Source organism: Triturus cristatus, chromosome 2_1, assembly GCF_964204655.1.
Source record: "Triturus cristatus chromosome 2_1, aTriCri1.1, whole genome shotgun sequence".
NCBI classification, from domain to species: Eukaryota; Metazoa; Chordata; class Amphibia; order Caudata; family Salamandridae; genus Triturus; species Triturus cristatus.
In genome coordinates, this window is record NC_140581.1 from 1,065,465,317 (window position 1) to 1,065,489,890 (window position 24,574).

Consider the following 24,574-nt stretch of genomic DNA (forward strand, 5'->3'; position numbering starts at 1 on the left):
ACATGTTTTGGGCCTACCCAACATACATTCGAAATATGGCGAATAGTCAACTCTCACTTGGGCTGGGCGGGCGTCCTCTCACAGGTAACGCCGTTGTGGTATACTCAGAAGATAGGCAAGCTGTGCTATCAGCCTGGGTTCGACAAGTGGGACCTCATAGGTATCTCTGCAGTGAAAGACCTAGTTAAGAAGGAAGCTATGCTCACGTTCGGTGACCTCCAGAGTCAATATCATCTTGCCCAAGGAGAAATATACAGGTATTTACAGATCAGGCATGCAATACGGGCGGCTTTTCCGTCCCTCAAGGAGTCGTCGCCACTGGAGGACCGTTTATTAGATGGACCCCTGACTTCAAGGGCGATATCTCTGACATATAACAAGTTATAATAATAACCTACCAGACACCTTTCCCAAGCTTAGGGAGCGGTGGCAAGACGACGAGGATTGGCAACTGGCCCTTATGTCCCCTCGAGAAGCGGCCATTACACTTAGATTTAGACTGATACAGCTTAGAATACTCCACCGATCATACATGACAGGGAAAGTTTTGGTGAGAATAGGTTCTAGACCTGACGATCTTTGTCTGAGGGGCTGCGGGCAGCAGGCCACTTTTATCATACTTTGTTGAGTTGCCCAAAGATACGTGCCATTTGGGATGGAGCTTCAGAACACATGCAGACGGCCTTGAGAAAGGAAACCGTGTTAAAGCCACAACTGGGACTGTTGAACATCTGGGAGGCGACTGACCTCACGGAGGTCGAACAGCAATTCACAACACTGGGATACACGTTGGTTAAACGGGAACTGGCGAAAGGTTGGGGGGGGGGGGCGGACCCACCACTCATTACCCAATGAGCTAAAGAACTGGATAGATGCATGTTGGCGGAGACCGAGGTTTTTAAGGCTCGGGGGTACCCCGGGAAGTGGGATAGGTAGTGGTTGCCATGGAATAAATACCGGGGGAAATCCTTTGTGTCGCCCACTGTTGAAATGGAGTTGCATAGACATACAGCGAGGGAGAGTAATGCCTGATATGCAATGTGAATCAATGTCTGCTCAGTGACCATGTGGACTATCTTGAGTGTGTCGTCCAAATATTTATGTATGGCTGTAATTAAAACCAATAAACACAATTTAAAAATAAATAAAACAAAGATGCCACTAGCATAATATATACATATGTATTTTTTATTATTCTTTACTAGAATAGTGCTTGGTAGTTAAGATGAGCACTTTTCCCACTAACTGTTAAGACACAAATCACAGCTTCTTTATACACAGCTACCTTATGGGGGGGCTGAAAAATCAATCAGGGTACTAGATGAGATAATTGTGTGGTAGAAACAAACGTGTTGGATTCGGAGTAGATAAAAAGTTGATGCTCTATCTAATACGGTTAAGATGGTGATGGAAAGGGATAAATGTGTCAAACTGCCCAAATCAATTAGAATGATTCTGTTTCATGGGCAAACAACCCTTAAACCAAATTTATGTCAAAAAAACTTGGGGGACAGAGAACAGAGAGACCCCTTAGATCCAAATGTCCAAAAATATAAAACAATACCAAACATATCTGAGAGAAAAGCACTAATTGGTGGCTAGTCTCTCTACGAATTTCGAAAGCTAAGAAATGAAAATCTGGATTTAATTACCCTTGCCACGTCCAAAAAGTAATCCACATATTTAATGATAAACTTCAGACCCCGATACTGGAGAAAGAAGGTCTACCCATGCCGTCCTATCTATGAAGAGCTTCTGCTCCATAGACCATAATATGCTCCTCAATCCAATACAATCAAGAATGGCAATCTCCAGTAAAGTACAAAAGTGGCTTGCAACACTTCTTCAATATTACGGGCCACTTAGGGACTAGAGCAATGCTGCCTCCATGCTCACGCAAGCCAGCATAAGCCATGGTTGCCACCTTACAAAGGCACTCTCTCTTACTCATTAATCTACAAATGGAAATACTGGATGAGGTCAACTCTGAACACATTTCCTTGCTTCACTATGCACTGGCCTCACTACAATTTAATTTAAAAAAAGGAACAAAATGATATAAGAAATTAAAAGTAACTCTGCTAGACAATTCTAAATACTTGACAAGTGTTGAAGCCTACACCATAGTCACTACAGAACTTGTTGGGGTCTAAAAACTGCTCTCATGCTATGCTCCTACTTGGTGTGGGGTGGGAGGGTGACAGTAGCCACTGTATAGGATGTACCTATGTTTGTCAAACTCAAAATACGTTTTTAAAAAACAAAATGCTTTGCAACATACACAAACGTTTTAAAGGCAATGAAAAAAGCACTGATTACAAATACATCAATATTTTTAAAAGCAAAAATAAAACAAAGAAATACACAAGCATGTCCAGTAACGTTTATGTAGAAGGAAAAGCAGTCTGCTTCAAACTCACCAGCATTTTTAAACTTGACAACTCTGCAACCAAAGTAACCAAAATATATCACCATATGACAAATACACCTACCATGTTCTACTTAATAATAGAAGCTGTAGCTCTCTAAAAATAAGACTATTCTAAGTCCCAAGAACAACAATTCTTGCCCCCTCCTTTAAACTCATCAATGACTCGTGCAGCAAGGTAAGTGCCACACATGCGTGGAGTGTTTCTCAGCTTTTACAAATTCCATCTTAACAAATTTCAGCCCATTATATTTGACATTTCTTTTGTTTTCTCCAATGCAGCTTTATAGTACCTTTACTGCACATGAGCCATACCTTTGATAATTGCCATTCTATATAGGGCTCTCGTGCATTTACCTTATTCATGATATGAGGCAACAGGAATTTCTATAAGAGGTGTTAACACAGCTAATCTCTTGGACTGCTCTCTAACTGTGCCACATCTTCACCGCCTGGCCAAAAATAAGGCTCCAGGACATGACTGTTTCCCCATCGAATTATACTCCACATTATCTCAGCAACTGGTCCCACAGCTCGATGCGTTGGAGGTAGGGTGACTCCCTCAATCTATGCGTGAATCTGTGCTGGTGACATTGCCCAAACCCGATCAAGATCCCCTACTGCGGGCCTCCTGTCGCCCCATCACCCTCCTGACCACGGATTGCAAAGTACTAGGGAGGATCCTAGCGGACAGAATCACAGAGGTACTTCCCAGACTGATACACTCGGACCAGAGCGGATTCGTCCCTGGGAGAAATAGCTCCTAAAATATACGCTGGCTATTCCAGATCCAGGACGGTGTGCGGGGCAGGTTCCCACATGCGGTGTGCCTTGTGCTGGATCTCGAGAAAGCATTCGATACCCTGGCATGGCAGTATTCATTTGAGGTGCTACAGAGGGTGGGCTTGGCGCCCCAATTCATAGCGTACGCCCGGCTCTTGTACACAGACCTCACCACGCGGGTTAGAATAGGTCAACACATTTCATCCCCCATTTCGATCATGCTTGGCACGCGCCTGGGTTGCCCCATGTCATATTTGCCGTAGCCATGGAACCAGTGGCGGCACGACTACGAGAGTTGGGCGAGCATTGGGGCATTCCGTTGGGAGGCCGCACACATAGCGTATCCCTATATGCAGATGATCTCATCTATGTCAGAGATATCACAGCAGACCTCATGACTCTCTGGACCATGCGCGCAGACTTCGAGAGAGCCGCAGGGCTAAGGGTGAATTGGGATAAATCCTCTATCTATCCCCTGCACCCAAATATACCCCACAGCGAAATTAGGCTGGGAGATGCCACACTAGCATGGACAGGGCCCGCCCGCGATACTTGGGTGTCAGACTCTACCACATGCCTCAGGACCTCCTGGAGGGCAACCACTACTGAGCCCTTCGAGGGCGTGATAGCCAAATTAGCTTCTGGCAGACCCTACCCTTAGCCCTCATAGGGAGGGTAGCATTATCCAAAATTATGGTGCTCCAGCTCTTTTATTACTTAGCTAATGATCCGGTCATCCCACCGCAGTCGTTTTTCCGAGAGCTAAACTCATTACTAATCTCCCTGACCTGGGGGAAGGGCCGATGCAGAGTGGCCCTATCAGCCCTGCAGCTGCCCCGTGAAAAGGAGGGGATGGGCGCCCCATCCTTTGAAGCCTATTTTTTGGCAGCGCAACTGCAGTGGCTGTCGCGCTGGCCAGCGCATCGCAACCTCAGGGAGACGGACTCCCAGGAGGGACACGTAACAGTCCCGGAACTAACCCGAATACTCCTCCTGGGGACAAAACCCAACCCTGCTCATCCACTGTTGGTTAAAGTGGCCAGATCCTGCACCCTACGGGATCACCGTCTGTCCGAGGGGACACCCATGTATTCCCCATTACTGCCACTAGTCTGCCTCCCTAAGGGGCACGGGTACTACAGCTCAGAATTTGGACCGCACACATGCTCACCGAAGCTGAAGCCCTATTCACCGACGGCCAGCTGACGTCGTTCGCAGGCTTGGCCGAAGAAAGCGGGCTCCCGGTCGGTCAATTCCTGCTACACAGGCAGCTGGTGGCGGACTGCAGACAGACCTGGGACCTTGGGGACGGAGAACCCAAGACACACCCGGTACTGCACACACTACTACACATGGGGACAGGCAGATATTCACATTACGTTGATCTATAAATCCATTATGAAACTAACACGCACCACTGACGCGATTACGGCTCGGTTGGGAGGAGGACTTTGGCCGAGCCCTCCATGATAGAGAGTGGCTTATAGCCCTAGAACACCACAAAAAAGTGTCCCGTAATCAAAGATTTAAAAATGTCCAGTTCAACGAGCTGCACCGTGCTTATCTCACGCCGGCACAGCTTAAGCGCTTTTACCCGACGTTCGGCTTTGACTGCCCCCGCTGCCACACTCCGGATGCCCCATTCATCTACATGTTTTGGACATGCCCCACGATACGAGCCCTGTGGGCAACGGTACACACTACAATACAAACAGTCACAGGTCTGACAGATTTCCACACGTGGGAAGCATGCGACCTTGGCATCTTTAAGCTCAAGAAGCAAAAGAAGGTAGAAACCAAATTTGCCATGCTGGCCGTACATCTAGCAAAACGCAGTATAGCAATGCACTGGCACTCACCGGGTGGTCCCCCAATAGCAGCATGGTGGGGGGCGGTAAAGAAATGGGGCATGGCCGAAGAAGAAATCATCCGGCAGGAGGAGGCTCGCGGCATGAGACGGCAACCTATTTCATTGGAATGGGCGATGCTCCTTCATGACTTCCAGCAAGTACAAACTACCGGCGGTGAACCCCCGCAAGCCACCCAGACGGAACTAGGGCCCAGCGCGCATTGACCCATCCAAAATATCCCCTCCTCCGTACTGGCTCATCCCCCCAGGCCACCCTCAGGGTATCGCACCGTTAGTAATGTTGGAAATCATTGCCCATAGTTAGCGTAACATGGAGCTGCGCCACACCTACCCCCACCCCACGCCCTCCCCAGATCCATCACTTCCCGAGTTGTAAATCCCCAGTTCAGTTAAGATCCTGGATTACCATTTAGCATCACCCTATACAGGGAACAAAGGATTAGTGACTGTCATACAGGTATGGGTGACACAGCAACCCTACCAACAGCATCTTCAAGTATGTTTCCCGGTATCTCATCTAAAGGCGGAGAGTCATTCCCCCCTCCCCCCATCAACAGACACTCGGCTATTTAATGCAGAAATGTTGACATCAACTGTAATACCGCAGCAGATGAGTCTGATTATTGTATGACATGTATGATACTAAAATCCAATAAAAAGGTTTTGCAAAAATAACTGTGCCACATCTTAATACTGAGTAAACTTAGCTTAACCAGGTGCTATTTTCATAGCATTTATTAAATGTAGTCCATGCTCCTCAGGTATTTGTGTACTATTAAAGTTGATAAATAGAAGGAACATTTACAGTAAAGCTTATGGAAGGAATCTCACCACACCATCAAATAAGGACTCTTTTACAGTGAACCTCTGTAGAGCCTCGACTCAAACTCAGTGTCCACCAAGGGACAGCAGAAAGGATACTTAGGAAACCGATGGGTTTTTTTCTCCAGGGATATATGCTCGGATCCCACCCACTTTCGATTTGGACCTACATCTTTTGCCCCACAACTAGCAAGGATGAGGTCATAAGCTCCAATGAGATGTCATTTTCAAGAAGGATGCAGCTCTTGTATTGATTGGCTTACCATCATACATAGGTATAAACTGGAAGGGACACACTTGCAGTCCTTTATCAGTCTATGGCCGAGGTACACATTAAGAAGAATGGATAAATGTGGGTCAAAATTCTAGTTGCATAACTAGAAACATCAAATGGTCGAATTACACATTTGAAAAACGTAAGTATGAAAGTGTGGTTAGAGTACTTTGAATGGGCTAAATATTGTAGAGGGCAGAAGTTATAGTTCCTTACAGCATGGTTATCACCTGTTAAAATAAATATTTTGAAAATTGAAATATTTAAAGATTATTACGTTTGTAACTTCATTTTTCACATGTTGTGCTTTTTACATTTTTTTATTCCGAAACTCTATGTTAAATTTCCTATGGACTAAGATGAACACCCCTAAACACAACATTACATAACAAGAGAAACCATTGGTCTGTGAGAAAAAAGACTTAGGCAACAACAAACTAAACTGATTAGGTTAAATGAGTCCTTTTAAAAAGGACGGCGTCCCATCACCCACCAAGGTGGCATGCTTCATCATTTGGGATCTCCTCTTAGCTGCAAACCCTAGTGCAACCAAGGGCTGCAACCTTCTCAACAGTAGAAGGGAGCTCACAGATGTTTTATTTAGTGGCCTAAGATGGAATCCACTATGATCCCAAAACGAGGAGCTGAAATTCTAGTTTCGAGGGGTGATGATTGCAGTGCATGTGACTTAGTGTGTGTGAAAAAAGTGATTTTAAAATGGACTACCAGGATACTGAACAACTTTAATAAACGCTATCCTGGTGTCAAAACTAAAACAGTGCGTGTAAAGTTTTTATCAGGACCTAAAAGATGGAATCGCTACTGCAAAATAGTGAGCTCAATGTGCAAATAAGTAAAAAGTCTCAATGGGAAGAGGTTGGTTCAACACAACCTACGATCACCTGTGAATCCTGAATATGGTTGATTGTCACAGGAGTATTGGACACATTCCCGTCTTTATGTGGGAGTGCTCCTCACCTCACCTGGCATCCGCCAGGGAATGAGGCGCTGCTCTGTCCGTCGGTACCCCTGACTGGACTAAGCCGCTCTTCTGTGAACACAACTAGTAGCTCATTCAGGAAAATGCCAGTCTCCCACCAGAGACCCGGAAACTGTGTCAGAAACCGGACAGAAATTAGCAGAACTTGTCCTGTCGATCCCTTACCTAAGGCCACACACCGTGGTAAATCTCCCAGGATCAGTCTAAATGTCACGAGTCAAAGTAATTGAAAATGAACATTCTAGTAAGCATTGTAGACCGCCTGTCTAATGTAGATTGCACATATCACAACCTGTTCTAAGAGGACACTACAGCGCAGTATAGTGAATCCCAACACATTAGGGAGAATATCCAGGATTACTAGGACTCACAGTATGCAGAGCAGCCGAAATCCAAGAACTACCCAGTCTCACAAGAGCACTCCGCTGTTCTGCAGATAAAAGCAGTGTTCATCTCATAGATAAGCACCAGTCACAGTTGGATACACGCTTCACAAGAATTCTAAGGGCGAGCAGCGAGTCTGTCCATGTTCCCATCGGTACTGCTGTTTGCATGTCTAGGTATTGGACTTCCCCCACCCCAGTTCACGTTTGGTATATTAATTTGAATGCAACACAGTCCCTAAAAAGTAGGAAGGCGGTGCTGGTTTCACACATTCGGAAGACAGCATAAGTAAACCTGTTTGCGTTTAAGTATATAGTCAACCTAGGACTATCTAATTTTGACTTTGAGAAACAGTCTAGCATCTTAGTTCTTTTACTTTTCCCCTGGCTTCTCAACTCTTTGCTAAGTAGTGTCTAGGAAGCAGGTGTGGGCATTAATCGATACAATACCTCCAAGGGAGTCTTAACTCGTGATACCTTTTTTTCCAGTACTGCAAAATTGACAGAGGGAAAAATTGTTGATATAAATTCAACTGACACTACACCAAGGTAGAATCGGATGAACTTGGACTTGGGTATTCTAGCAGAGATTTAAGTGTACCCTTTTCGATTTCAAACAAAATGCGAATATTATATATTAGATAAAGTACGCCTTGCCATATATAACAAGGATATTACAAATCACCGAGGAGTACAGTGACCATAGAGAGAAATGAGACCTAAAGGGGGCTACTTTATGTGCGGATATGCCCAATGTGCAAGAGAAAATTATGTCACTCACAGTAGGGTGAGCCAATGGCTGAAGTGGTTTAACCCTGTGGCCCACACAGTATGTTTTGGTGGGCAAAAGCAAAATGTTAATGACACTACAGCCACCAATGGATGAAGACGGGGGAGTGAAAGCCCCCTGAACTTTGTATAGTATTATCTTTTTAAATAAATACAACAAGTCTTAGCTAAAACCAGATTTATTAGAAAAAAAAGGTCTTAGCTAAAACCTATCAGTAGCTAAAACCTATCAGTAGCATAAAACATGGCAATAGGCACGGAGTACTTCAGGGCACAATAGGGTAAGGGCCTGTAGTTTCTGCTCTCTTTAGGTTCCAATATGTAGAAAATTGATTTTGAAGGTGTTATAGCTTGAATTGTCCTACCATTCTTGAAAAAAAAAATTCCAGTGGACCAATAATAAAGTAAATTGGTATTTTCCTAAAGAATATGGTCTTTTCTGAAATGCGTTTTAATATTTTTAGTTTTGAATTCAGTGAATTAAAAGGCACTTTGTGTGTATTAATACAGACATTTCATACATGTATTCAGAGAAACTATCGCAAACATTTTTTTTTTCTGTTGATTCAGACAGCTGGAAATAGCTTTCACAATGGGTGTAAGGGAAGACAACATCAGTGTCTGTGGCTTGTTGGTGCATTTTTGAGGGACATGGAGAAGCTCAGCGATTTCTGAAACTTTTTTTTTGAGGTATGAGCTGGAGGCGCTACAAATATCACATGAGACTTGATAGCACCTATTGACTTTAGTTGGCTTTTGGTAACCGAAAAAGGTGTTGGCGCCCAACAGAAATCTCCTGCTTCACGCATCCTTAATTTTGACACCTGCTATCGGACTTATTGGAATGCTCAACCAGGAAAGGAGAGGTGGTGGAAGCTTGGTCTACAGAGCAGATTTGGTTTTTCAAGTGCAGCACGATTTGTAAACCATGTACACCTGGGAAGGTTGGAATACAGAACAAGTCACGTTTGACTATGCATCTGTGGCTACCACCATACTTCAAAGGGTATCTTCCACAAAACACAGCATGCACCAACCCTAAAATCCAACACCATTTGATTTTGTGTCTCTCTAGGGTGGTCCACAATAAATTTCAATACCATTTGTCAAAGTTTGATAGGTTATCATCAACTTAAAATCCACTTGTATAAACAGACCAAGGCAACAATTTTTTAGCACTACTTGAAACATGCCTTGGGGTACCGAAAGCTTCAAAAACATTTGGAAAATGCTTTAGTTGCAAGACGTGAGGTATAATAATTCTGAATCCAAGTATCCTTCCACAAGAAGGAAAACCAAAGCAGCACATGGATTCTCATGCCCAAGTGCTCGGCTCTAACAGAAGCAAATCTAAATTTTTAGGTCGAGCCTAGTCGGCGCAGGTGCTGTCTCTTCGGGATATGCTGAATTCACTCTGTGGGTTCACAGCATGCCCATTGCCTTTTTATTCGTCCCTTTGACTTTCATTCAAAAATGCATGCTTGCCCGCCGCACTGCCTCTTCTGTTGTCCTACTCTGCTCAGAACTCTAATTTCAAAGCACATTCACAGCAGTTCACCAGCAACTGTGATTTTTTTTAATTATATAATGTTAACTAGAGCGACCCGAAGATGTTGTAGGGCTTTACAGGAGCACTAGTTACTTGCACACGGTCGGATACATTTTTGGAGGCATTTATATAGAGCGCAAACTCGACTGACCCGAAGGTATTGGAAAGACAACATGGACGCACCACATTTTTCCACTCAAAACGGAACCTTTTTTTCTTTTGCAAAGTGGGTTGCTGTGGATTTTGGGCCCTAGTTCAGCTGGCACCTAGGGAAACCTAGGAAAACTCTGCATTTTTTTAAACTAGACACAGACGGGAATCCAGGGTGGGGTGAGACTTAAATGGCTCTCACCAGCATGTTCTACCCAGAATCCCTTGCAAACCTCTAACTTTGACTGAAAAAATTAACATTTTCCTCACATTTCTGTGACGAAAGCTATGGAATTTGCAAGGAGTCACAAACTTCCTTCCACCTAGCAATCCCTCAAGTCTCCTGCAAATAAAGTAGCTGTGGATTTTGGGCACTAACTCAGGAGGCACCTACGGAAACCTAGCAAACTTGCAAATTTTTGAAAAGAAGCCCTGAGATATGGAAGTATAATGGTTTACTGCCGCAATGTGTAGATATGACAGAAACAGTCCTGCTAAGTATCACGCATCAGGCGTGACTGTCGCATTTCAGTGTGGTGGTCCGCATCACCGCACTGAATTGCAAAGTCACGCATTTCCGTAGGTCACAGATCTTTACTTGCACTTAACTCATGCCCTGGGAATGAGGACGTGACAGGCTGCAGAGAATGGCCTGATGACAAGGGCCCCATTAGCACCATTCACGTAGCAGCTTTTTGCAAGAGATGTTCGGCTACAGCGCGATTCCAAACATCTCCACACAGCCTTGGCTGACACTAGATCACGTGGCAGGAAGAAACCAGTGGCGGCTGATGACATTTCAAAGTTGTGAGGAGTGAAAGTTTGTGATGAATAGGGAAGCATGCAAGCACGATAAATAAGGAGGGCTTGGGTGGGGGGTCCTACAGGATACTATCAGACTGAAAACGAAGACGTGTAAAAAGTAAAAACCTGGCAGCACAGCAGGCATTTTCCATCTCTGCATCCAGTATCTGGAACAATATACTCATATCCATTACCACCACCCCAACAATGCTGTAATGTAGAAAAGATTTGAACACACACGTCTTTACAGAATAGTATATCACAATGCAGTAAAAAAAATTCTAACCAGCTACAACTTCCGTCACTCATTGACCGTAATAGTGAAACACATACTTGTATTGCTTGGATGTTTACTAGCCCTTAATAAGTGGTTGTGCTTATTTTGGAAATCTGGCAAGGTTGTCATAACCCTTTCCTTCCCTTTATCAAAACACTACATGCAGCATGCCCTGCACATCTTGACGTTTTTTCACTAACTGCAGCCTCTGGTTTCGAACAGTCAGAGAAAATCCATGACAGATGACGTTTTAATCCTAAACAGTTTCAGAGGCTGGCCATTAATATTACCATAACTAAAATCAAGGTCATTAGGAGACTTTCCATTTCACAAGAAAGCAGAGCAGAATAAACTTTTCTCAAGTTGTAATCTGCCACGCTGGTGCCACATTTCATAGTACTGCCACTGACTGAGCAGTACACAGATCGCATAACGGTTGAAAGTGTTTAAAATGAAACTGCAAACAAAGTCCCATTTTTTTTTTTTAGATTTGTAGTGGAGGTCACGGAGTGTATAACGAGATGGTAGATTAAAGCGTGTATTCAGAGGCAGTCCCTTCCTAAAACAATACCCAGGCATCACGAAAGCACAAATCCTCCACATTCAAGAGCCTAGGCCCCACGCACGTTAGTGAAAACACAGCCCGGGCCTGTAAAAACGGTGGGGTTGCTGAAAGGATGGTCTACCTTTCACGCTCTCACACCGCAGCCTGCCTTTTTTCCACCCGACCACTACCCAGTGTCCATGCGCCAACCTCTTACCTGTGGCCAACAACAGCTCGTTAAGAAGGTATGCGGCGGCCAACAGCAGTGCACCCAGTTCTGAGAGACCCCCCCCCCCCCCCCCCATCCCCCAGTCAGGTAGAGGGTTTTCTCTTTCGCCAGGAATCGGAGCTCAGCCCTGACATGGTGCTGCCCAGTACTGGTGCTGCCGCCTGCAGGGATCCTGTGCTAGGAAGGAGAGATGGTGATGATCATGATGTCCCCATGGAAGAAAGAGGCGGCGTACTGCTCTTCTGCCGGACATCCGCACCAGCTCAGCAAGTGGGCTCCGGTTCTGGGCTCCTGCTCAGATCCAGCAGGCACGAGAAGGGCGAGGAGGAGAAGCCCAGCCCTCAGTGCATGCTGCCGCTGACACGCCCAGCGCCAGGCAAACCAGGCTGCAGCCAATCCCGACGCTGGCTCTGTCACAGCCGCGCCTTGATTGGCTGGGGCAGGGGATTGTAACGCTCATTACTGAGCCCGGGGACTGCAGCTATGAGTCAGCCCGGGCTCCAATATACTGCAGGGGGATGACTCTAGTGAGCATGTCGGGCTTGCCAAGAGAGACCGCCATCCTTACCCGACATGCGCATTTGGGCCCCTCTGACTCTGACAGTGTGTACTGTGTGTCAGTAATATGTTCCATCCCCTCAGGCTCGCACTGGAGGATTCTTAAGGGATCTGCCTCCTCATGCCTGAAACCGAAACTGGCCCGCAGCAGAAATGCCTAACACGTTCTAAAACGTTTAGGACTTTTACTTGAATTTAACTGGGGGCTACAATATCAGGGGGACAACGCCCTAACGCCCTAAGGAACGAACCGCCACTGGAAGAAACTGTGTGATGTTTCCGGTTACGCGATGACGTCCTGTTACCAGAGCATTACCAGCTACGCTGTAATAACTCACTACCCAGGCACATGCCAGATCGGAAGTTATTCGTCGCTTGCTAAGGGGAACAGATCTAGTGGAAGCCTTGAAACTATTGCCGAGTTCAACTTCACACGTGCTAGCTTGCGCATTTCACAGAATGGCGTTGTACTGTCAGAGCCCGTGTTAGGTGTAGAGGTGTGATCTACATTCACCGTTACAAAATTGGGGTTTGTTTTTATGAAATACAAGATTGCGTGGCTGCACCGTTTGCAGAGAGTCTGCAACGTCCAGTTTGGTATTTCATTTCTAAATAAGGCTTATTTTGTCTTCCTTAACAGACAAAATCCCCCTAATATTAAAAAGCGCAATGTATGTGCTTAAAATGATTTTAAAGCTATTATAAAGTGTCATCATCACTGTCCTGGGCCTGTTCCAGCTGTGCTCACTGTTTGGCTTTCTTTGTTGCAATGGATGCACTGATTAGGCCCTGCCACAGCGCCCGGTCCCCTCCAGTTCGGTGTGGGCCAGGACTCAGCCCAGGCAGAAAGGAAAGTCTTGATAACAGCCCTTCACCAGCAGTCGTCTGGCTCATACAGTGCTTTTTAGGTCTCGCCTGAGCCAGCGCTTTAGCGCTGCTCTGGCGAGAGCTATAGAAAACGGGGATTTGGAAGTGCAAACGAGTGCTTTTCAGGCCCCCAACTACAGTGCATGTGCGCCGGGCGCGCGCACCATTTGGCAGCCTGCTGATCACTTTCGCTGCCGCTTTGATGTTCTCAGTCAGCCGCGGGGCCACTGAGAACATCAAAGCGGCCGCAAAAGTGCTCACCATATGCCAGCCTTCCCTGTGTTGCTTTAGCACTCACCGCCCCCCCCCCCCTCCATGTTACCCGTGTGGCTCACTTTTTATGGCCGTGCGGCGTTAATTTCACGGCCGCGCGGCCAATGCTTGTTTCAATGTGTCATCATCAATACAGCAGCTCACCGAGCGCTGCCTTTTGGAGTCTCCGTGTGCATTTCTGGATGATTTGGAATTTTCGTTTTCTCCCTAATAGGATGAGCTCCCATTACTCACATTCACCACATGAATATTTTTATTTTCTTTCAGTGTGTTTCCTGCCCCCGGTAGTATTTCCTTTCCTCCTACTGATTTTATCGATTTTCAGGTTACTGAGGTAACGGACGCTATTCGCCCGTCCTCAGCTTCCATCCCTTGCCATTTCTGATGACTGACGTCACCTGGCCGTCACTGACATCGAGTCTATTTCATGCAGCCTTCTAGCTGTTGCACAGACTCGTGTCAGACCACATTATTATTTGCATTGCATCCCGTCGAGTGATGCAGGTTTTGCTCTGGGACGTGTTCTTTCGCTAAGCTATAGATTGTCCCCTTGTCTATTGTATGTTTTCTTGGTTCTAGCACGGCTGCTCTTTTCTGTCGCTCCATGTTCTGCCTGATTTTTGTGCACACAATCATTTTCGCTCTGTATTCAACCGTAGTGTCTCTTGGCATAGCGCAGCTGCTAACTTTCTGTCGTGCTATGTTTTGCCCATTTACAAACACACGATCAGTATCGCGCTGCATCCAGCCATAGTGTCACGGCTCATCCTGAGATTCTTTTATTCTTCAGCAGTCCATTTTTGATGCGTAATAATTCTCAAATACGGGGGGGTGGAAGGACTTGCATCTCTTTTTACCATAGTTGTTCCTCTTAGCACTTTGATGCGACCTGCCTGGCGTTTTCCTCGTCTCTTCAATGCATCATGTGATTTTAGCAGTCAGGCCACGTCTATTATTTTCTCACATTATTTCCGGGTGTCAATTCGCTCACATGAATAGAGGGCCCTCTGAATTAGCCTGTTCAAGCATACACAACCCAACGCTCATTAATCTGCAGACTGCACTGCATGCCTGTGGTGTTCACCATCTCTGAGCGCTTACTTTTTCTTTCTGTATGTCTTTCCCTTTCACAGACGATTAGCCTGAACCATTTACTATGACCATTTTGGCAAGTTGAGACCTTCGTTTATTAGAATATGGTATACCTGACCGGATACTATATGTTGGGTAACTTCATTTCACTGCAACTTATTCCTTGTTAGCTTTTTGATGTGGTGTATGTATTCATCATGAGATTTTAATTTGTGATTTTGCTGCTGCATATTATATATGGGAAGACCTTTCCTCTAGGCTACATCTCCACTTTCGACTCCAATGTACCTTTCCATACTAGAGTACACAGGTTTTAACGCAATGTCTTTTCGGACCGCTGGCCTATAATATGAAGCAATTGTACTTACAATTTGCATGTCCAACGATAGTTGTTTCTCTTTATGCTTGTGCAACGTTTATGTGGTGTTCATACCCATAATGGCATACTGTATACAGAAACTTGCTGTGCACATCATACATATGTTTAGATGGACTTTGACCACAGTGTCCCAACTTGTATATATAAAGGTTGATTTCGCTTTTTGTTTGCTTTCAGGGTTGACTCATGATTGTATGTATACTTTTGTCACCCATGAGGACTAATTTAGTTTTTACTATATCTTTTCCCCCTATACCTTCTTCATCCCTCTTTTCCATTTGTCCTGGACTTTGGGTGCACTTACCTCCGCACTGCACTTTGTTGGTATATATGACATCTTGACTACCATACACTCCTTTATATCCCATACTCTACACTCCTTTATATCCCATACTCTATCTGCACTATGCTCATTTACCCTTGTGTACTTGGTCCCTGCACATTCCTACCTTTTCTCATGGGCCTCCACCCACCCTCCCAAAGTTCTCTCATACCTTCGTGATCTATTTCACTTTCGATACCAGCCTTGAACAAGCATTGGCATAGCCAATAGGTCTCGCTTTTGGGACCTTATAAGTATTTAGTTATGCAACTTTTTCATGGCTAAACACTTACAACGTCCCAAAGGCGAGACCTATTGGCTATGCCAATGCTTGTTTATCTACGGCGCCCGAAGCCAGAGTGCAGCGGCTGGTTCCTCTGAGGTCGGTCGGGTCCTCACTTTTCAAGGTAGGAAGGATTGCGAGAATTGAAAAAATATACCGGATATCAACATTTGTTCATGTACACATAAAGCCATTTGTATTCACTTTTAACGTGACCTTTCAGTTTTTGTTAATTTTACGTATCAGTCAGGTGTCATTACGCGAAGCTCTAAAGCACGTTTACCTGCTGTTTATAGTATGAACTAATGAGGGAGAAAATAGACTTTTTGCCATTTCCTTTTTCTAATTTTCTAACGACTGGTATAATAGTAAAGTGTGAGTTTTTGGTAGCACAAATGGGTGTAAATTCTGATATTTATACGTTTCCCTGGTCTTCATTGCTTTATTTTGCTTGCGAGAAAGTGTCACTCATAGTTGTTGAATGTCGCTCAGAAGTACACTGAAAAAAGGAAAATGTCACTCATTAGCAAGCTGAAACCTTGGCAGCTATGCAGAATATGGGTTATGCACTTGCTTAAGGTGCTGCACAGTCGTCACTAAGGAATTTGCATCTTTGTGGTGGGAGGGGTGGTGTCTGTTTATAGCTTAAGTTTGACACTAGCCATATGGTGAAACGAAGTTTTGGTTGCTCTCTAATTTGTGAAAAAGTATGTTCTGCAAAAGCCAGAAAGCAGTGGATAGCATTCATTGCCATGTCACAATAAAACTAGGAAAGAGCTTTGCCAAATGTAATATTTGGTGTTTTTCAGGGGACTATGCAGTACAGAAGAGCAGCTTTAAAAATCCAATTTAATTTGCATGCAGAACAAATTGAGCACAGAAGCCAGACACTCGTTGGTGACAATAGAGAAAACACGTTATTCAAGAATTCATACAAAGGTGCCATTGACAGTACAGCATACGTGTATTAACTGGCACAATCAGGGGACCCAATTTGACATAACTGGCTTTGGAGACGTATGGTTTGAGAAGATCAAGACTAGCCGACTGTTACTTGATACTACCATACTCCTGCACTGTAGTACATCAAGTTTCCAAAATGTAAACACTGTCTTGTATCCTTCAAATACTTAAGACTCGTTACAGCAAACCATGCTCAATAACTGAAACCAGTATGAAAAAGTACAACTTTTCATGCACAACTAGATCTTCATTGGAGTCTAAACGCACATAGTGGCATGGTCATGTGCGCGCTCGCTATGGTAAGTCCATGTCTGACTGCACTATCTTGTCTGTAGGCCATTACGCAGCAGACTTGTGACCTCAACCAGTTATTTGTAACACACAAAAGGACTTTGCAGGGGGGTCAAAGGGAATGAATATTTAGAGACCTGCAAGAAGTAATTCCCCAATGAGCATACACTATAAACACAATGAACTTCTCGGGTCTAAAACAACTTAAAGCAGTGGCGCAAAGAAAGAGATGAAAAGTGAATCTGTGTCTCATCAACAAAAACCTGATAGGGGAAGCAATCCCTTTTTAGGACAAATGCCCTCAATCACCAAAGGTGACATGCGTCATCATTTGGGCTTTCTCCTCCCAGTGGGAAAACCTAGTCCCACTGAGGGCTAAAACCACCTCACTGAGAGGTGGGAGCTCAGGGATGTTTTTAGTTGTACCTGAAGTCTGGATGCTAAAATCCCAAAGACGAGCAGTATAGTGATGTGAGGGTGCAGCACGACAAGTGAGTGATAAAAGTGTGTGAAACTAAAACTACCTAGTGCAGATGAAAAGGAATTTTATTGGCTCATCTGTCTGTACTGGCAGGAATAAAAAGCAGTGCAAAGCAGAGTCTATTGAAAGCTGCTAGATTGAGAAAAGGTCGATTTCAGCCATCAACCATCTTACGAGTATGTCTGGCTTTCTTCAGGACCAAAAAAACAAAGCTGCTGCTGTGAAGTGCAAAAAATATAATAAGGATTCTTAATACAAAACCAGTAATTCAAGTGCGGATTCAGTATCACTGGAACTTGTCCAATTTGAAGGACAAGTGAGCCCACCTCAACCTGGTTACAACTCAGGGAAGGGAGCTCCGCTCTCTCCGTCGGTACTCCGTTGTAGTACAGAATTTCAACCGGTTGAGGTGGGCTCACTTGAGCTATGAGCTACTGGCTTTGGCAATCAGGTGGACCAGAGGGGGCAGGTGGGGGTGGATAACAGGAGAATTTTAAAAAGTGCTATGAAGCGGCCAGCACTGGCAGCTTCATTCCCCTTCTGTTGGGAGAATAAACAGAGACAGGAGGATGGCTAATATTCTTCAGAGTCCATGCTGGCACAGCTCTGTAAAGACGTACATTTTACCAGAGTAAATGGGGGAATGTGAATATTGCAAACTGTTTGTGTCCCACTGGATGGAAGTATCAAATTGTGAGGGTTTGTTCAACTGCATCCTCTTTTATATCTTCATAGTTAGCGCAGTGCACACCTTTACGTTAACTTCATGGCACTACAACTGACAACCCGGATACATACATGGGGTAAATATGTGAGATGAGGGAGAATGGGAGAGGGAGGAACAAGAGCCAGGAGGGCGGGCGGAGAAGAAATAGAGCCATGATTAAGAAACAGGGCAGGGTAAGAAGAAACAGGGATAGCGTTAGTAGAAGGTGAAAAAAGCGATATGATGTGGCCAGCGGTGACCACGTCATCACGCTTTTTTTCCAGAAGAAATAATACCAGAGTCACAACATGAGCAGCTGATGGCCAGCGGAGACACACTAAAATCAAGCATAATTCATCTGTGCTTGGTACATGCGCCATGAAAAAAAAAAAAGGAAGTGATGCATTGCAAGTGCAGCCCAACCAGAAAGCAGCAAAGAAGAGACATTCATACCAACTAATGGTCATCAATGGGCGGGTCCCAAGCACAATACTAACGACCAAAGTTTAGCAAGCGACAGCACAGGCTCACGCAGGTGACGTGAAAAGCATCATGTGTGAAATGATACCCTGACAGGTAAAAAGTCACCAAACTGAACAATATAAGGATAGAGAACTGGAAATATTACAAGGAGAAATATGATTCACACTTAGTTCATATCATCGTTATATTGCAAACATATTCTTTCTTCACTATTTCTAGCACAAGGCATAAACACCTGTTGGATCAGCTACTAACCCCTCTCACTTCAGGATGGCTTATTTTAAAGATATGGTGAACAAGAGCAGAGGCGCCCTAGTGTTGTACTGCTTCAGGTAGAAAAACAAACGTAAGCTCTTTTCCCTGCAGGTAAGCAGATGCAGACTGTCGTGCCCTCAGAGGCCCTCCTTGTTGACAGGTATAGTTAGTGCTCCAGGAGTCTCATTGTTATAGTGCTGTTTACTGCAGTCGTCTAAAAACAAAATAATTGCCAAGAGGGAAAAAGGGAACCAATAAAAAAAACACCATGTGACAATGAGATAGTTGCAGAATGGACCGCATGTTTTCAAACTTTGTCTCTCACAAAGAAATGACACTTGTTGACCACAGTTAGCATGTTTTTGCAAATGACGAACGATTAAGTCCAAATGACACTACGGCCCACGACAAGGACTCAATTTAAACACGAAAACACCACAATTCAAAATGGTTATTGAATTCGCTTTTGTAACATGTTTGAGATCGTTTTGTAGAAGCCAATAACTGGAAATATAGAAGTACGTAAACTAAACAAAAAAATTAGGAATAATAAATAAAAAAAACAATTAACGTCTGTGGCGAGGAGGAAGGATGAACAAAACATATAGCTACCAGTTCCTTAAAAGTAGCAGAGGTCTTGCACTCCAATTATTAAAAAAAAAAGGCAATCTCTTGTGTCACATATCACAACACACTTACTGAAAAACACTATGTAATGCTGGATAAATACATATATATATAGCCTGTTTTATAAGTGCTCCCAATTTTGTCAGAAATTAGGCTTATAATACACTTATGAGTAACCATCTCTTGTTAAGATGGAAAGCAGGCACTATACCTCTCATACATTTACAGCCACTGACCATTCAGATATTTTGTTTCCAAGTTTATGGCATTACCTCTTGATCCAATCAAACTTTAAACTTTGCACAAAGCAACCCCACAGCCTGCCTAACTGGTGTATAGTTTTGTACTGCGATAAGTGCACTTTGATATCAATACATTAACCCTTTCGTTTTGTGTAGATTCCTCAAGGGTTTCCCAAAGAAACTAACAGTTGAAAAAAAAAATATTGAAAATTAGTAGGACAAAACAACCATTTGTGACAATGTTTTCATTTGTAAATTCTTGGCACAAGGGATGATTTACAAAAGCAATATGCCATTATGTCCACTAGAGCCTTCTGGTGGCGGTAATGTATATAGTTTGAAGGTTCTCCATGAACCCAAGGTACCCAGAGCCAACAACTGAACTGCATCTTACAATGGTTTTTTATTGTGTACCGGGCATAGAGCAATCCATTTGGTAAAATATAAAGAGTGAAAAATAGGTGTCAAAGAAAACTATGTGTTTCTGTAAAAGACACCAGATACAGAGTATATGAGCAGTGGTTATTTGTATATCTCTGAATTAGTGGGTACCCATACTACCATGCGATTCAGAGGGCATTTATCAAAATGCCTTCCATCTTGCATTTGGAATCAACAAACACAGAGAAATTCAATTGGTTACTACTATTCTGTATTCCCCCATGCCTTCTGATTAAAATGCCCAGTGCCTGAAACAGGAAAGGGTCCCAAGTACAACATGGACAAATCAGATCTTTCCCACTGAAAACTGACTTTTTTCAATGTGGGTTGTTGTGACTTTTGACCCTAGCTCAGCAGGCACCTAAGAAAACAGCAAACCTAAAAAATTAAAACCAGACACATAAGGAAATCCTGGATGGGGGGACTTGTGTGGCTTTCTTAGCCAGTAGCCCTTTGGAAATCTCAAACTTTGACTAAAAACAAAAAAAAACACACATTTTCTCACATTTCTGTGATAGAAAGTTGTGGACTCTACAGGGAGCCAAAATGTCCTACCACCTACCATTTCCCCAAGTCTCGCGTTAAAAATGGCACCTCACTTGTTTCGGTCAGCCTAGTGCTCGCAACAGGATATACACCAAAATACAACATGGAGACATCAATATTTCTGTCACAAAAGTGATCTGATTTGGCAATGGAGATAGCAGCGCTTTTTTGGCTAATGATTGATGGCTATCCAGAGAAACCTACCAAACCCAGTCATTTCTGAAAGCTAGACACCCAGGGGAATCCAGGATGGTAGGCCTTGCATGGACCCCACATTCCTTGGTATCTAGTGGCTCTCTATCTCCCTGTGAAGAACGAAGACACAAAGGAGCTTCTGAAGTAATGGTGGTTTATTCTTCTAAAAAGTTACCTACGACCTGGAAGTACTGGTCAGCTCCGGATCTCAACCATAACTTAGAGAGACGCCCAACATCAGCTGAAGGGATGTGTCACCAGAAAACGTCAGACAGGAGCGTGCCGTAACACTCGTACTGGAAGATGGAGCTTGTGGTAACCAAAAAGAAACACAACCTAGCGACACAAAATTACACAGTGAAGAGGTATGAGGGGCAAGCAGAGTCCGACCAACAACACTTTTTGCTTCCTTCAACAAAATTAATCCTAGCTCGGGTCAGAAACTGCAGAGGGGGCTGACACAAGGAAAACCAGAAACAGCACGGAGTTCCTGTCGGTGGGCAACAGTGTGGGAACCAGATCGTCACCAATATGTGAAGAACAAAGAAACTAAGAAGCTGCTGAATTAAAGGTGCTTTATTCTTCAAATAAGTTGCCCATGACCTGGATGGACCGGTCAGCTCCTGATCTCAACTGTAACTGAGAAGAGTCAACCTTAGAGTTGTCAGCTACCACTCCGTTCCAGAACCGGAACAAGAAGCAAAGATAAACATGGCACTTATATGCGTCGTTAAATAACAATGATGTAATGTAAATACACTTCACTCCTTCCCCCGGGCTGAAAGATTTTTGCGCCTGGGGGAGCATTAGCACATTGCCAGGACAACTGACACCCCCCCCATACATTTCCTTGTGGGCAAGTGGGCTTTCTACCCCCCACCGGGGGACAGATTGGAGGAAAATACCTTCTAGCTACCCCCGATAGGGACTGAAAGACTGCTGGGGCTTATTTGGGTGGGTAGGGGCTAGGCCTCATGCCTAGTAGGTTGCTCCCACCTATTTTGCTACAAAATAAAATAATGCCTAGTGTCTAGCAGGATTTCTACCCTACTGGGGGTAGACTGGAGGTAACCTCCAATCTGTCCCTGGGAAGGAGGGGGGCATAAAAACCTTGGGCCTGGGGAGGGGGTAGACAGTAGTAAGACAAGCTGGAGATGTCAACTGCACCAGAGTACTGGTGCTATGGATGTCTCCAGCACGTCCATATCACCCAAGCGGTTAAAATATTTGAAACAATGCCCATAGTCAAGGAAATAATCGCACAGTAAACCTGGGCCTAAGCATTTTACATGATGAACTTTATACATAGTGAGTCATAGCTAATCAGAAATGTTCTAACGTCTGTGAAACCTAGTACAAACAAACCTGAGTGCACAAAGTTAAAATCCCTGGACAGAGTCGCTAGAAGAATAAAAGACTAGTCCTTCCCATAAATGTCTCACCAAGGTGCGCAATTACAACCACCCCATGTGTCTTATTCCAAGACTTAATATTTGCCATTAATGACGGAGACAAGCCTGTAAGGAGTGAGGCGGTCGATATAGCCCAAGGCAGAAGGGCTGTAAGGCTTTTAGAATATTCCACCCACAGAGTAGACTGCACTAAATTAATAAAAAGAGAGAAACAGAAATACAAACATTGGAATGTTGGAGAAAAAATCATATACCAACCATTTTAAAGCTTTAAGCCATTTCATTGTCTTCAATGGAAATCCCATCATTCTAATGTTCAAATGTTTATCAACCGCTCCCTTTTCAATGAAACTCCTATACACTAGTATGATCTAGTATAGGAACTCTTACCGAATGAATCAGTCACAGAGCTCCATTAGATGTTGCTAAATATCAATATATTAATATATTGATGTATCATGTCACACATCACTTGGGCAACATTCGTCCCAGGAAAAGTGCACTAATTTAATAACTGCGGAAACTTTGTGCAGTAAAAGTCAGACCTAATCACATGAATTGTTTTGCTTCATAATGCTTTAAAGATTAAAGCACAGTGCATTGCAGAATAGAAGTGTAAAACACAATTTCCCAAACCTAACTTTATCGCAGGAAAGGAGATCATTATCACACAGCAAAGCATCCCACTAGAATAAGCTCCTACATAGAAAACCCTGATAATTTACCAGTCAGCAACAAATATCACAACTACACTATTTAACATTTACCAAATTCCACAGAATCTTTCTGCAACCACTTCCTTGAAATACTACTTTGAACACCCCCCACACCAACAGCCTTATCACAAACCCTTCATATAGTTATGTTATAGGAGTTTTCAAATGTTACAAATTTACAGATTTGTAAGAATTCCATCTTTCTTGTGAATCGTCACAACCCTAAGTACTTGCTAATCATCACTGCAATCTGCAACAATATATAGGAAAGTCTTCTACCGGCAAAGCACCAAGAAAAACATTATTTAATACAAGTTTAAAGGCTTTAACAATGAAGCCTAGCTCAGTGCACTCATACCATAACTAAATAATATAACTAAATACTAGGCAGCAAAGTTCTCTAGATTTTAGACAATATCCCTAAAAGCAACAGTACCTCATCTATTCCCCCCCACCAATAACACATGGTTGGTGTTACGCTGGATACCATTCAGAGTCAAGTCACCCTAAACTTGGAACTGAGAGTCTTTGTATCAGTCGCCAAGGACATCAGGATTATCCTCGATACTGGGTGTATAGCCGCCTTGGTTTACACCCCTCGGTATCATTTGAAATGCTATTGCATAACATACTGCTGTATAGCTTGGTTAACATTGGCATAAGAGGCACGGCATGAACGTGATATGCATTATTTCTGAGCAACCAATGTCAGGGGCTGACACTTGCTCTTTTTTCACTCCCAATTTAAAGATTACCTATATGATATTCCTGTGGGATCTTATTTAAGTCACACACTCCTTAAAAATATAGGCCCTATGGCTTTCCTCATTCAGTCGTATGACCGGAGATTATTGCTTATGCAGACGACACACTACTAATACTACGACTTCATAGCACTATGTGTATCCTACAAGGCCAGTTTAAAAGCTGCCTACGTGCCATAAAAAACTAGATGAACTCTAACTCAATACATCTGAATACTGATGGAACAGTAATGTTCATTTTCAGCAACCCTTGAGCATGGTCTTCCACTTGGTGGCCACAAGATTAAGGTTCCGCTCCCCTGTCTGCCACTTTTGCCTGCAAGTTTGGAGCTATTTTTGGCAACAAACACCTTTGAGCACCATCTCAAACTCCTCTCTACTTGCTTTTCCTTGATGAAAGTCATCAATAAAATAATTTCTCTCCTACTAAATTCTTTTAGGAAAATGCAAACAAAGATTATTTCTCACTACACTACTGCAACTGTTTGTTTTCCTTCTGCCTATTTTCTTGGCAGAGTCCAGTGTATGCAAAAGGCTGCAGCTAACCTTCTTCTATATCTCAGCAAAAGAAATAAAATCTTTAGACATCTCAATCACTTGCACTGGCTTCCAATCAGACAGTGCTGATCTTTCAAATCTCATGCTTCTGTCGCCAAGTTCTCTATAGCCAATTCCCCATATACTATCTAGCCCAGGCTTCTCCAAAGAGTAGCTCGTGGGCTACTGGTAGCTCTCCAGCTACCTGAAAGTAGCTCTCCAGTGTGCAGCCTACTAAA

General features: G+C 43.8%; 1 protein-coding gene across 12 annotated transcripts in view; it reads right to left on the reverse strand.

Moving 5' to 3' along the window:
- PPP3CA (protein phosphatase 3 catalytic subunit alpha) overlaps nt 1–24,574 on the reverse strand; it is a 617,342-nt gene that overhangs the window by 320,766 nt on the left and 272,002 nt on the right. The window lies entirely within an intron of this gene.